General features: G+C 37.8%; 1 protein-coding gene across 4 annotated transcripts in view; it reads left to right on the top strand.

Moving 5' to 3' along the window:
* The window catches only part of LOC306886928 (uncharacterized protein), an 81,484-nt gene that overhangs the window by 13,265 nt on the left and 55,535 nt on the right, over positions 1-12,684 (top strand). The window contains exon 5 of one of the 4 annotated variants that reach the window (XR_013785650.1): positions 754-2,568. The exons of 1 other annotated variant lie outside the window; for it this stretch is intronic. The gene's annotated coding sequence lies outside the window, so the exon portion shown is untranslated. Of the gene's footprint in view, positions 1-753; positions 2,569-12,443; positions 12,508-12,684 lie in introns of those variants that run through there. 2 more of the 4 variants (XR_013785651.1, XM_079444305.1) reach the window with 2 other exon arrangements.

Below are 12,684 nucleotides of genomic sequence, written 5' to 3'. Positions count from 1 at the left end.
TTCACTCAAAAATGAAAATTCTGTCATTAATTACTCACCCTCATGTCGTTCCAAACCCGTAAGACCCTTCGATCATCTTCGGAACACAAATTAAGATATTTTTGATGGAATCCAAGAGCTCTCTGACCCTCCCATAGACAGCAAGGGTCCTTACATGATCAAAACACAGAAACGTAGCAAGGACATCAGTAAAATAGTCCATGTGGCATCAGTGGTTCAACCGTAATTTTACAAAGCTACAAGAATACTTTTTGTGCGCAGAAAGAAAAGAAAACAATAATAACATAATTTATTCAGCAATTCTTCTCCCCGAGTTACCGTCTTCTGCCATTTTGAAGAGTAACCCAGAACGTAATCAACATAATCAGCGTTATTTATGTTCAGGCATGTGGACAAGCATATAGCCATACTGTTTAAAAATCAGCTAGTTAAACTAGTTAAAAGATTGGTATGCAGACCAGAACACTATAAGATCCTATCCAAAACACAACATCTGGTGATTAGCAATATAGATCATTTTACCAGGGAATTTGCTTAGTATTTTCAAGGTGCATTAGACAATAATGCTCATGTAAGGATATGGCTGTTCTTTGACCATCCTGCAGGAAGGTAGTTTCACCCATCCTGTGCATCTGTTCATTTTAACTTCCCTCTTTCTCTCTCTCTTTCAGTCTCTTTCTCTCTAACACTCATTATCCTCCCGAGGCCTATTAATGATTCAGGTGCATTATGGTTTTTTCTTTTTTCACACAGTGGCTTGGAAAATATCTGCTGTTCATTCAGACTGCACGACTCTCCATCGCAGGCTCCCTTTAGCATAGACACTGAAGGAACTATCAGGGGAACATATGGCCGTCATTCAATATCAGCGCTCCAAAACAACAACAGGATTTTGTTACTATGGAAAAAGCGGTCATCAAACACAGTGCTTGCTTTGATACTTCAACACGAATCCAAATCCCAGTCAACATCCGGTTTGGTTGCTTGGTTATAGAGGTGCGACAGTAAAATAACAGTTTAAGTTATTTTAGAAAAGACTGAGACTTTAAAAAAACAAAGACAACATGTGTAATGTCTGTCGATTATGAGGTTGGGAGAGGTAAACGTGCAGAATGCTCTCTGCAAGCTCTCAGATCCCTCAGTGTGAAGGTGAGTTTGCACAGAAGGAGACCCTCTGGCATCAAAGTGGAGCCTGGAGCTCAGCCAAGACTTAGCATGGAACAATCCCTCTCCCCTCCCTCGCTATGAGTCATAGTGTACGCGTAATGTACTTTACAGCAAAACTTTAGCATGCACATTCAGTGACATGCTCAGCCTAATTTACTGGAAACAGAAGAGTCAAATTACTCTTTCTCCTCCTTCAGCTGCCTTTTCTCTTAGGAACAGAGACTGTGCATTCAGAAAAACAATGATGTTCTTTCAAATGTGCATAATCATGTACATACCAAACATACACACTTTCAATTCCCACCACTCATGCAAAGTAATCCTGATCCCCTAATCATCAGTATTAAACTTGTCATATTTTTGCATTATGAAATGTATATCTCAAATTCTGCAGCTTGCTGAAGCATGCAATTACTTTTGTAATGTACAGTCAGTAAAAAATACCGTTAAATTTACAGTAAAGAGGCGACTGGCTGCCAGATATTCACTGTAAAATTTACGGTGGAAATGTCTCAGTATCACAGTGCACACACGAGGAGGAAACAGGAACACGCAGACAAGGACGTAAACTCAAATAATAGTCTTTACTGAACACATCAAGGTAGGGCAAGACAAGGCTTACAGACAGGAAACACCGGGGGTAATGAGTAGACCAGACGAAATCAAACTGAACAGACAGGACTATAAATACACAGGTAAATCATAGATAACGAGACAAACACAGCTGGACAAGAATTAACTAATGATCACACTAGACGAGGACAGGAAACAAACCAAATATGGACACAAGAGGCAGGAACACATGACGCACACGACAGAGGAGTGACACTCAGGTATTATGGATGGCAAATTGGCATCTGTATATTTTATAACTTATAGCCATATATTCTATTAAGTGACATATTGTCTACTTAAAATCTGAGTTTTAGTTTAAAATGTGCTTATACTGTAACTACCGTAATAATATAGGTGGTAAAATAAAATGCCACATACATGGTAAGTTACCTGTTCATAAAACGTGGTCAATACTCATATGTGGATGGTGCACAGATCATGCACGTGAATAGAAAAAGCCATAAAGGCATCACAACACTAAAATAATGCAATAAGCCAAGTAAAAGAAAATGGAACACAAAACACCTTAATGTACATTACTGATAATAAACATGGAGAATATATATATATATATTTTACTTGCAAAAACTATATTTATTTAAAGTATTTAATATGAAAATTACAAATAATGCAATGTTTACTTTGTGTATACACACATTATTTAAGCAGAATACCTTTTTTGCAGGTTCTTCTTTTTTATTTTAATTTATCTTTATTTTATTTTGCCTGTTGCAACTTGTAAATTTGAAATATTTCATTACAATATAATTTTATTTTTCATCTTTTTAATTGTAGTTTTATTTTTTAGCTTGAGACTGTGTTCTTGTGTTGTCACCAGCATCAGGACAATATTTCATTACAATATAATTTAGTTTTTAAACTATTTTATTTTAGTTAATTTTTTTTTAGCTTGAGACTGTTTGTTCTTGTGTTGTCATCAGCATCAGGACATCATTTGCCTTTAGTTCCAGTGTCAACAGTCACATGGCATTTAATATTCAGCTGAAGGATAATAGATAGAGATCGATCTCTTCAGTATTATAGACCTCCTTCAGTTGACTCATTGCTGTTCATAGTTAAACATTGTTGTATTACCATCACTGTCCACCAGATGCCAGCACACAGTCTCTACTTAAAGTTTAGTATTTTTACTAGGACATAGGAAGAAACCGAAAAGAAAGATGCAATGTGATTTTGCCCTGGGCATGGTTGGTGTTTATAAAACAGATACACAGCAGATAATGTTTGATGGACAACAATGTTTAGCATATGGACAGTTGACAAGCCTTATACATGAAGCAGTTTGGACAGATACATGGAAGAGATGATGATGAACAGATAGACAGGAGTCTAGACAAGAAGGAAGGGAATGTAGGTTAACTTCAAGAGAGGGAACATCTAAATTATAGAGGAGGGATGGGAGCTCCTTGAGCATTTCAAGTTAGTGACACAGAGACACCAATTTAAAAGAGATTTCATGTACAGGGGTCCTTCTCAAAAAAATAGCATATTGTGATAAAGTTCATTATTTTCTGTAATGTACTGATAAACATTAGACTTTCATATATTTTAGATTCATTACAACACAACTGAAGTAGTTCAAGCCTTTTATTGTTTTAATATTGATGATTTTGGCATACAGCTCATGAAAACCCAAAATTCCTATCTCAAACAATTAGCATATTATGAAAAGGTTCTCTAAACGAGCTATTAACCTAATCATCTGAATCAACTAATTAACTCTAAGCACCTGCAAAAGATTCCTGAGGCTTTTAAAAACTCCCAGCCTGGTTCATTACTCAAAACCACAATCATGGGTAAGACTGCCGACCTGACTGCTGTCCAGAAGGCCATCATTGACACCCTCAAGCAAGAGGGTAAGACACAGAAAGAACGAATAGGCTGTTCCCAGAGTGCTGTATCAAGGCACCTCAGTGGGAAGTCTGTGGGAAGGAAAAAGTGTGGCAGAAAACGCAGCACAACGAGAAGAGGTGACCGGACCCTGAGGAAGATTGTGGAGAAGGACCGATTCCAGACCTCGGGGGACCTGCGGAAGCAGTGGACTGAGTCTGGAGTAGAAACATCCAGAGCCACCGTGTACAGGCGTGTGCAGGAAATGGGCTACAGGTGCCGCATTCCCCAGGTCAAGCCACTTTTGAACCAGAAACAGCTGCAGAAGCGCCTGACCTGGGCTACAGAGAAGCAGCACTGGACTGTTGCTCAGTGGTCCAAAGTACTTTTTTCGGATGAAAGCAAATTTTGCATGTCATTCGGAAATCAAGGTGCCAGAGTCTGGAGGAAGACTGGGGAGAGGGAAATGCCAAAATGCCTGAAGTCCAGTGTCAAGTACCCACAGTCAGTGATGCTGGTGTTGGTCCACTGTGTTTTATCAAGGGCAGGGTCAATGCAGCTAGCTATCAGGAGATTTTGGAGCACTTCATGCTTCCATCTGCTGAAAAGCTTTATGGAGATGAAGATTTCATTTTTCAGCACGACCTGGCACCTGCTCACAGTGCCAAAACCACTGGTAAATGGTTTACTGACCATGGTATTACTGTGCTCAATTGGCCTGCCAACTCTCCTGACCTGAACCCCATAGAGAATCTGTGGGAGATTGTGAAGAGAAAGTTGAGAGACGCAAGACCCAACACTCTGGATGAGCTTAAGGCCGCTATCGAAGCATCCTGGGCCTCCATAACACCTCAGCAGTGCCACAGGCTGATTGCCTCCATGCCACGCCGCATTGAAGCAGTCATTTCTGCAAAAGGATTCCCGACCAAGTATTGAGTGCATAACTGAACATAATTATTTGAAGGTTGACTTTTTTTTTTTTTGTATTAAAAACACTTTTCTTTTATTGGTCGGATGAAATATAGATAGGAATTTTGGGTTTTCATGAGCTGTATGCCAAAATCATCAATATTAAAACAATAAAAGGCTTGAACTACTTCAGTTGTGTTGTAATGAATCTAAAATATATGAAAGTCTAATGTTTATCAGTACATTACAGAAAATAATGAACTTTATCACAATATGCTAATTTTTTGAGAAGGACCTGTATATGTCCTCACGACTGGGTCAAATAAGGAGTCAAACTTCATCTGTAGGGTGCATGTGTCAGTCCTGGATCCAGATCTATCAGTGTGTGCAGATTTTCTTTGTGTGCTTGCACACATGTATGCTTACATGTGCATGAGTGTGATAAACGACATATACATCATGCTAATCACAGCTGTCTAAATCCAGCACGCCGCTTGTGCTTCTGGAGGGTATGTAATCCACTGCTGTGCGCTTGTGTGTGAGGATCAGTGAGCCCACCGCTGATATAAATCAGTGCCCTAGAGTGTGTATCAAACCGGCCTCCTCCTTTGCTCAAAGTAGAATTGAATGAGTACTATCAGAGAGAGCCTTCAAAAAGACAACAAAATAACAAACGCATATCGATCCAGAGGCCCCTTTCCAATTGCCTTTGTGTGTGCACATGTGCATGAGAAAGAAAATTGAGGTTATAGGGTTCAGAGTCCATATTATTACCTGCTAAGGTGTGTGTACATGCGAGAGAGTCGACAGGTGGTCCTAATTATCTCAGTCTAATTATACAACCACATTTATTTGAAGATCCAAGTACAACAGAGTTCACAGAATGATCATTCACAGGGAAGCAACACTCCACACTGAGGACCACCTTGTGTGTATTCCCTATCCTGGCCTAATTAAGGGACATTCGGTTTATACAATCGCTTGTCATATGCAAGAGCTGGGAATACTCAACCATGCGGTTTGTTCAGGGCTCTAAATGTCGTGAACTGAACACAGTGAACACTGCATTTGAAAGTATCATTCAGGCTCTATTTTTCAGTTATGACTGAATAATGAATGTCAGTGGGATTATTAAAATCGGCATGGACTGAAAATCTGCACTATTGCAAATGCATGTTATAGATCTTATTGTGAATAAATCATCCATGTACACTGACCAAAATTATAAACGCAACACTTTTGTTTTTGCCCCCATTTTTCATGAGCTGAACTCAAAGATCTAAGACTTTTTCTATGTACACAAAAGGCCTATTTCTCTCAAATATTGTTCACAAATCTGTATAAATCTGTGTTAGTGAGCACTTCTCCTTTGCCGAGATAATCCATCCACCTCACAGGTGTGGCATATCAAGATGTTGATTAGACAGCATGATTATTGCACAGGTGTGCCTTAGGCTGGTCACAATAAAAGGCCACTCTAAAATGTGCAGTTTTATCACACAGCACAATGCCACAGATGTCGCAAGTTTTGAGGGGGAGTGTAATTGGCATGCTGACTGCAGGAATGTTAACCAGAGCTGTTGCCTGTGAATTGAATGTTCATTTCTCTACCATAAGCCGTCTCCAAAGGCGTTTCAGAGAATTTGGCAGTACATCCAACCGGCCTCAGAACCGCAGACCACGTGTAACCACACCAGCCCAGGACCTCCACATCCAGCATCTTCACCTCCAAGATTGTCTGAGACCAGCCACCCGGACAGCTGCTGCAACAATAGGTTTGCATAACCAAAAAATTTTGGAGAGGCACTTTGGAGAAGTGTTCTCTTAACGGATGAATCCCAGTTTTCACTGTACAGGGCAGATGGCAGACAGCGTGTATGGCGTCGTGTGGTGAGCGGTTTGCTGATGTCAACGTTGTGGATCGAGTGGCCCATGGTGGCAGTGGGGTTATGGTATGGGCAGGCGTATGTTATGGACAATGAACACAGGTGCATTTTATTGATGGCATTTTTAATGCACAGAGATACTGTGACGAGATCCTGAGGCCCATTGTTGTGCCATTCATCCACGACCATCACCTCATGTTGCAGCATGATAATGCACGGCCCCATGTTGCAAGGATCTGTACACAGTTCCTGGAAGCTGAAAACATCTCAGTTCTTGCATGGCCAGCATACTCACCGGACATGTCACCCATTGAGCATGTTTGGGATGCTCTGGATCGGCGTATACGACAGCGTGTGTCCCCCCCCCAATACAGTAAAACTGCAATTTTAGAGTGGCCTTATTGTGGCCAGCCTAAGGAAACCTGTGAGGTGGATGCATTATCTCGGCAATAGGTGAGAAATAGGCCTTTTGTGTACATAGAAGAAGTCTTAAATCTTTGAGTTCAGCTCATGAAAACTGGGGACAAAAACAAAAGTGTTGCGTTTATAATTTTGGTCAGTGTATATACTTAATTTTAACTCAAAAACTTTAGTGACGTATACCAGACTTCAATAATTTAGTCAAAAAACCCGCCTCTTTCTTTAATTGACTGCAAGCTTGCTTCCATCCAATCAACATCCATTGAATTGAACCAATACACACATTCCATGGAAGTCCTAAAATAAACAAACAGCCAAAAAACAGATAAGAGAAGACTATGATGCATGCCAGCTTGAGCAATGAAAACATAATTGAATCTTGTGATTGTTTTTGGGGAGTTTTGTCATTTTGTAGGGGGAGGGGTAGAAGGGTTTGGGCACAAACTTTGCACATACACCAGCTCTTCCATTTCTGTTTCGATTTATTCATTGGCAAAAGCTTTTATCCAAAGTGACTTGGAAGACATAAGTGATTCATCCTAAAGAGCCAGTAATATGAGACATACTGCTATACAAATTTCAAGGTTAGTCAGAGAAGTACAGACTAGAGATGAAAGTGAGACAAAGTGAAAGATATTTTCTTGGTACAAGAGGCAACTGGCAGCCAGTGAAGCAAGACAAAGAGGGGTATAACATGCACTCTCTTTGGCTCATTGAAGAACAAATGCGCTGCTGCGTTCTGCATCATTTGCAGAGGTTTGATTGTGCATGAAGGAAGGCTAGTTAGAAGAGCACTGCAGTAACCCAGTCTAGAGATTACAAGACCCAAGACAAGGTGCTGTGTAGCATGCTCAGATAGAAATGGTCAGATCTAACTGTTTTTGAACAATATAAAAAAATCTGCATGACCTGGTCATCTTTTAAATGCACTCTGTAAAGTTCAGTTGTCCTGGATGCATTATTGTACATGTGTCTAGCTGAATGATGAAACTGCACTGCATTTCTGAACTGACTGATAAGAGTAAAGAACTCTGTCTTTGCTAGATTGAGTTGGACATATTCTTCGATAATGTTGGCCAAATCGGCTACCAGGCAGTCTGACATCCATGCAGCTACTGTGGAGTTGTCAGCTTGAAACGAGAAGTAGAGCTGTGTGCCAATGTTGTAACAGTTGAAGGAAAAATATGTACCTGGATAATAAGTCCCAGCGATGCAGTGCATTTTCAGAAGAGAACAGGTCCTATATTAAGAATGGAAGAGGTCCTGGGACTGAACACTGGGGTACTCCATGCACAAATCGATGTGACTTAGATACAATTCATCTCCAAGATACCCCAAATCAACACACTATGATAAAAATGATATGGTTCCAGTAACTTTTACAAATCAAATGATGTTTTAGAGAACTGTGTATTTTAAGCTTTATTGCAACAGTTGGAGGTGGGCCTTTTGTGCTCCAAAATTGAAATCCCCCTGTGCAATCTGGACCATAAAAGAAATTATTTACTATGTTTGATGTGGAAAAACGTGACTAGACTGTAAAAAACCCCAGTCATGATCCTGTACTGAATACCTTCGGAATGAATGGAACAGCCAACTTCAATGTCTGACCTCACTGATGTTCTTGTGTCCTGTTGAACATTTAATTTCCAAAGCGTGGCGAAAAGTATTAATCTGTCCCTTTCACTGCTATAACAGCTTCAATTCCTCTGGGAAGGTTTTCTTCTACATGTTGGAACATGGGGGCTGTAGAGACTTGCTCCCACTCAGACAAAAGAGCATCAGAGAGGTCAGGCACTGTTGTCGAGCGATGTGGCTTGGCTTGCAGTAAGCGTTAAAATTCATTCCAAAAGTGTGTTCAAAGGGTGTCAGGTCGAGGCTTTGTGCAAGCTGATCATGTTCTTCCACACAGGTCTCAGTAAACTATTTTTATATGGACCATACATTGTGCACATGCAGGGAATTAAAAAGGGCCCTTTTGCAACAAAGTTGAAAGCAATAAAGACTTATCCTCACAGAAATTAATCAAACTTCAATTAGAATGTCGTGTCCACATATATTTTGCCATGCAGTTCTGTGCAACATGTCAGAGCACATGTATTTGAATTAAAACTGCTTTGCTTATTAACCTAAGAATGGGCCCAGGGTGGGGAAAGCTCATCCTTGGGTGGGATGGCCCCATGTGGAGACGATTCTGATCCTGGCATCCGTTGAGTTGCCGTGTTAATGTGAGATTATACACAGTGTATACTCTTTTTGCCACTCCACTTTCCTTTTCAATGCTCTGACAGAGAACAGACATTAATCATAGTACACTGAGAGATTGTGTGTGTGTAAGCGTGTTGACATAAGTTTGCACTGTATGAGGGGCACTAGGAAATTTCGAAGTAAGGAACTCTGGCAGATAACATAATGGGGGGGTGGTGATTTTAGAGGGAATGTGTGTGTGTGTGTGTGTGTACATTTTTGTGAGAAATGAGGACATAAATTTGTATAATGACACAGGTATGACACAGATATTACAAGGTGAAGGTGACTTTTCAGGACATTGACCCATGTCCCCACTTTTCAAAAAGTTTTTTTTGGGGAAAGAAATGCACAGTCTCCTGTGAGGGCTAAGTTTAGGTGTAGGGTAGGTGTACGGTAATAGCACATACAGTTTGTACAGTATAAAAACCATTACGCCTATTGGATGTCCCCACTTTTCACAAAAACAAACGTGTGTGTGTGTGTGTTTGTGTGTGTGTGTGTGTGTGTTTGTACAGCTATCTTTGTGAGGACCAGTTTAAGTTTTAAGCCATTGGAATGAGGATGGAATGACATTTTGTCATTCAGTCCTCACTTTCTGAGACCCCTTTAAAGGCCTGTTTGAGTGTCAAGTCTTGGTTTTAGGGATCAGGTTATAATTGGGTAAAGGTTAGGTTTAAGGTAAGGGTTTGGGTGAGGTGATTAGTTCTGATGGGTAGGGTTAGGCTAAGGAGCTAGAGATTGCATTGTGTCAATGAATGTCCGAAATGTCAGTGTGTGCGAGAGAGAGAGAGAGAGAGAGAGAGGGAGAGAGAGCATATTGGACATGAAATCCCTTTCTCCTGCTGTATCTTTAAATACAAACACGGAATTCGATATTTGTGAGCATATATGCAAATAACACACACAGACACACACATATGTCATAATGAAGACTTTCCATGGACTTTTTTCTTCCCCTAAAACTAATACTTGCAGAAACTCATATACATTTTTATACATTTTACAACATTATTCCTAAAGGGGACCATTAGCTGGATCCCAGAATATATGTGATTTTTTCCTATCCTTATTTTCTTGAATTCATAATGTAACGTAGTACATTATTTTACTGAAATAACAAGAAATGATAATTAGTTAAACAATGTTATCTTCTATCTGTTTGTCCATTTACATTTTTCCAACACTATACAATAAGATTCTAGTTAACATTTGTTAATATAGTAGGTATTATGAACTACCAAATAACAATTCTTTTTATTAACAGTTAGGGCTGGACAATAATTCAATATCAATATGTTTCGCAATATATTTTTTTTCAATAACGGTGATATGATTTTTAAACACATTTCCGATATTTTGATATACATTACCAGTGTTTCTCATACATCGATTAATTTGTAGTGTTTGACTTTGTTGAATAAACATGAGCACTACACGTTTCAAAATCAAAACGCGTCGCGGGTGTTTTATATGAATGTATCTCTGAAGGGAACCGACTGTCTTCAGTAAAGTTTCGATGACATTTTGATTTGATCTGATAAAGTCGCATTCATGAGCGGAGCTGCTTTGATTACAGCCATTACCGGGGAAAGCGCTAGTTCTGCCGCTCTCACAGCGCCTACTGCTGGCAGAGAATCAGATTGCATTTTCAAGAATAAGCCAGTCTCAAGCAACATGCTTTTGTTGTTGCTCATTTTTTTATTTAGTTTTCTGCAGCAACTCAGAGCACTATTCAAACTCTTTATCCTGTCAGAAAGCACATTTTTTTTCAATCTATAAGAACAATCAGCCTACACTACCAATCAAAAGTTTTTGAACAGTATGATTTTTAATGTTTTTTAAAGAATTCTCTTCTGCTCACCTTGCATTTATTTGATCCAAAATACAGCATAAACAGTAAAATTTTGAAATATTTTTACTATTTAAATGAACTGTTTCCAGTTTGAATATATTTTAAAATGTAATTTATTCCTGTGATCAAAGCTACATTTTCAGCATCATTACTTCAGTGTCACATGATCCTTCAGAAATCACTCTAATATGCTGATTTGCTGATGATCAATATTTAAAACAGTTGAGTACATATTTTTCAAGATTCTTTGAATAGAAAGACCCAAAGATCAGCATTTATCTGATATAAAAAGCTTTTGTTACATTTATACACTATTCCATTCAAAAGCTTGGAGTCAGTATAATTTATTTATTTTTATTTTTATTTTTTTGGAAAGAAATGATAGAAATTAATACTTTTATTTAGCAAGCATGCTTTAAATTGATCAAAAGTGATAGATAAAGACATTTATAATGTTACAAAAGATTTGTATTTCAGATAAATGCAGTTTTTCTGAACTTTCTATTCATCAAAGAAACCTGAACATTTTCAACATTATAATAAATGTTTTTTGAGCAGTATATCAGAATATTAGAATCATTTCTCATGTGACTGGATTAATGATGCTAAAAAATTCAGCTTTGAAACCACAGGAATAAATTACATTTTAAAATTATTAACAGTTATTTTAAATAGCAAAAATATTTCAAAATGTTACTGTTTTTGCTGTATTTTGGATCAAATAAATGCAGGGTGAGCAGAAGAGAATTCTTTAAAAAACATAAAACAATCATACTGTTCAAAAACTTTTGACCGGTAATGTATGTTAGCCTATAGTTTGAAGTTAAAGATATTAATATTAATAAGGTGAATCTGAGATGTTTATTTGACAGTGATTTCACATTTCTTGTTTGTATGAAGGCTAAATACAAATAAAAGGTGAACATTTTTTATTTGTGCGTTTTTTAATTATTTATTTTATTTTTTTTATAAAATATATAGTTTGATAAGAGGAGGTTTCGTAGACTTGGCAAATAAATTTTTCATAAGTTTGTAGGCACAGACATCTGTTGCGGCCATTCTTGGCAGTTTTTATGAGGCTTTTTTAAAATAGAGTTCATATTGATATCGGAATTATATCGTATCAACCGAAATTAAGAAATATATTGTGATATAAATTTTGGCCATATCGTCCAGCTCTATTAACATTTATTATTCTTAATTTCCACATATACTACAGTTTTAACATTGATATTAAGGTACTGTGATAAAAATACAAAATACACATATACAACACACAATATACAAATAAACCATATTATTTTTAATATTTATTAATTACATTATCATAAATTAACATATTTATAATATGTATTAATTAACACTAACCTAGACTAACAAATTCTGTAAAAATGTCATTGTTAGTTCATGAAAAATAATGTAAACAAATTGAACCTTACTTTAAAATGTTACTGACCTATATTTTCTTTTCTTTCTTTTTTCTTCTATTCAAGATTTCATGTCATATGTTTATGAATCTGTTTTCTTATCCTTGTGGGGACATTTGGCCTTTAAAATGTAAGTAATATCTGACTCACACACACACACACACACACACACACAGACACAGACACAGACACAGAGGTTGAATAGATCCTGCTTTCACAGTCTAGCAATTATCATATTATTGTCCACAGATCAGATAGAGAATTCTAATTAATTTGATCAGGACGAATTCATTGGCTCATACAATAG

The sequence above is a fragment of the Barbus barbus genome (genome assembly GCF_936440315.1).
Source record: "Barbus barbus genome assembly, chromosome: 21".
Classification (NCBI taxonomy): domain Eukaryota; kingdom Metazoa; phylum Chordata; class Actinopteri; order Cypriniformes; family Cyprinidae; genus Barbus; species Barbus barbus.
Note: the sequence above shows the minus strand (reverse complement) of the source record. Positions and strands in the feature narration are given on the sequence as shown.